Source organism: Zingiber officinale, chromosome 2B, assembly GCF_018446385.1.
Source record: "Zingiber officinale cultivar Zhangliang chromosome 2B, Zo_v1.1, whole genome shotgun sequence".
NCBI classification, from domain to species: Eukaryota; Viridiplantae; Streptophyta; class Magnoliopsida; order Zingiberales; family Zingiberaceae; genus Zingiber; species Zingiber officinale.
Window position 1 is genome coordinate 18,982,564 of NC_055989.1, and position 3,591 is coordinate 18,986,154.

Consider the following 3,591-nt stretch of genomic DNA (forward strand, 5'->3'; position numbering starts at 1 on the left):
TGTGTGCCGTGCGTGAGGAAGAGGGGAAGAGGAGAGGTGCGGCGGTTTTAGGTTTCGGGTGAGGAAAAGCTACGGTGAGAAAATAATCTAAACTTCTCACTTAAATCCTTATTTATATTTACTAATTAATTCATCCAAAATTAATTATAAATATAATTGATTCCCTCTTCTTTAAGCACGGCCCTGCTAGGTTCAACTGGTTACTAGCATTATCCCTTACACTATAGGTCTCGGGTTCGATTCCCGCCTAAGCTATTTTGCGACCTATTTATTTTTGCTACTTCCGGTACTCCAAAAATTATGTAAAAATATCCTAAAAATCTAGAGAAATCATAGGATATTTCTAAAATAAATTCAGGAATTTTTCGGGCTTTACACTCTGACTGTTGATTTACAGTAGCAACGTTTCCAACCAGATTTGGACAAGTTGTAGAGGTAATTTTGTATATGTATTAGATTTCATTCTAGTTGTGGACTTGTTAGGGTGTCCTAATTCTATTTAATCGTGATATGTGGCTTGAGTGGATTTGGGTTTTATCCTAATTTAGCCTTAAGGATTTTATTTAGCCATACATTTGAGTTAGCTAAATAAATTATGTTTATATTGGTGACATAGGACCTTGACGCGAGACGGGTATCTCGACGTCGGAATTGGACCGGATACAATCCTTTCTATTTTATCGGAGGCGGGTACTTTTGACTTATTGTCTTTGATATGCTTAGTAATGAAATTAACATGTTGCGTTAATTGTGTTTCTTATTTGTTTCGGTTAATCACTGCCCAATACATGTTACCTGTTTGATTGGTTGTTTGTTTGCATCTCGTATTGATCTCGTACCTGATTTTTCATGCTCATGGGTAGTGATATAACCATGTTTCACATGTTCAGGACCTAGGGTTGATACCTTATTGATCAGTATATCTTGATATGATTTATTCACTATGGTGCCCATTGTTATATGTCCAGAGGTTGGTTTAGTATATTACCATGCTTAGTGACATGCACCATTTGCATGAATCGCATGCTGTGCGATAGATTGCTCCATTATTATTGAGCACATTGCCAGTTTCATTACTGTTCGGTGCTCCGTTGTGACGCTCATGGGTAGCGTGACACAGCGTGGTAGCACGTCAGTTTGGCTCTTCCGCTCATGGGTAGTGTGACGCAGCGTGTAGCATGTTAGAGATCCCTCCCCGTCATAGCGTACCGGGAGATGAGAGCATTTCGCTCCCCCATTTATGATTTGGGGTAGGAGTACGTGTGTACTCCGACAGCATCCCGTCCACTCGGTCACTCATCAGGGGTAGTGATGCAGAGTGCACGGTTGTCACAGCTCTACCCACTCGGTCCCACTTTTGTTATCAGTTGGCTGACTGGAGTCAAGGGTGACCATGATATTGGCATCATATGCATGATGCATTTATTGTTTGTGATTGTGTTTGCTGCATTTATATGCTGCATATTGTTTGGATACCTATGTTTGACATGCATACAGGTCTTGTATACCTTTCAGACTGTTTGTCCTTATACCGGGTCCTGGTTAGTACAGATTCTCTCCTGTCTACTTCGGTTTGCATTTATCTTTATTTTTATCAGGAGACTGTACGCATGATTAGTGCTAGGTGTTATTTCTTTACTTTGCATATCAATTGTACCTGCTGAGTGTTGGACTCACCCCGCCTCCATTGTTGTTATATTTCAGGATGATGCTGTCAGGAGAGAGTTCCAGTTGCTAGTCCCCTGCAGACCACCAGCTGTAGTTGTCTTTTGGTTTTGTTTTGATTTGGTATGATTTGGTTTTATTCTACTACATGCCTGCCTGGACGGCAGAAGAGGTGAGTTCGTCGGATTTGAGCATTTCGAGTGTAGTGGAGTAGAGTGGATTTGAGTCAGAGTACTATTGTTTTGTTTACTATTATTAACTGCATGGTTGTGACAGCCAGAGGCTGATTAAATTATATTAACTGCGTGGTGTTTGCTATTATTTATTGTTATGATGCCAGCCGCCTGTGGCTGAGGTATATGTGTTATGTAGAAGTTTCAAATTGTCCGTCGTACAGGGGAGATGCTGCCGAAATTTCTTCGGACAGGGACTCCTCCGGGGCGTGACAATTTAGTGGTATCAGAGCACAGGTATACGATATTTTGTTTTCGTATTTTTGATGTTTGGGATAACCTGATACCAATTTACTTGGTATTAGAGCGCCAAGTTTGGCGATACTTGTTGGATTTTTGTATTTTGGATTTTCGAGATTTATCTGATACCAATTTATTTGTATCAGAGCAGGTTATGGATACCTGCTTTTGGTGTTCTGGATTTTTGGATGTCGATTTCGGTTTGTACGGATTTCTGTTATGGTTATGTTTCGGACTTCCGTTTCGGATTTATATGGATTTTCGGTAATTTTCTCGTTCGGAATTTTGAGGTCAGAAGTTGGGGACTGGACAGCGATGGAACATCTCCAGACGGCAAATAGGTATGATGTTTATTTTATGATAGTTAGGACATCTATTAGCACTTTATCTTTATTACCTGTCTGGTTGTTGTAGCCATATTACATGTGATGGGTTAGCCACTGATCGTGGTCGACCCTAATAGAGATCAAGGATTATAGTCTTTGATGTTTTTTCATATCATACCATCAGTAGTTTTAGCTTCTGTTACTACTATTAGGAGATGGAGGCACATATCAGCCTCTGCTATTGTTAGCTGGGTAATGGATGATACCTATATATTCCTGTGGACTTAGCCAGTAGAGTTTTATACTCGTATCTTTTGGATATTAGGGTATCCGATACGATGAAAATTGGTCATTAGAGAGTTATCATTTTTGATCATTGTTGAGAATGATTTGAGGTTGAGGGATATTGGGAGATCAGATATTGTGATGTGTTGATTTCTAATGATTTATGAGAGTAAACGTTATGTGGTTGTTTGATGATCTATTAGTGGTTAACTATTTTGATGATCTATTATTTGGGTTGTTGTTGATGGTGACATAGTGAGTGTCATGTATGATATTCACAGGTTTGATGATTATAGTTGCTGATCAGATTATAATCGGGTGCTAGAGAGTTTACGGTTAAGTGTGTCTATGAGATTTTAATAAATTTGGTTAGTTGTGGTTAGTTAACAGGATGATAAAATTGATATTTGCTTCCTCTGATATTGGACTAGGTGGATAAATAATGATTTGATGTTTGAAATGTTAACTTGCTCTCATGGGGAGTAGAGACTTATTCATCTGATATTATATGGGCTGATATTTTTGAGGATAAAAAAATGAGAGTGTCTTGATGTTCTTGAATTCTGACTTTATCTTTTGGGTCGTATACCTTTATACATATGATTATTGTGGGTTTCTAGTAGATTATACCCGAGTGATTAGACATACACGTCTGATTGTTTATTGGAGGTATTTGTCAATTAAAAAACTATGTTGTGGAATGTGCACATATGTTTGAGTGTTTTATTGGATGTATCTTATCGATCTAATCTGAGTTGTGATATGTGCAGATGTGTTGGGTGTAATATTTGAGGTATCTTGTTTATTATATGATTGTTTTGAGAGTATACTCGTGTCGATTA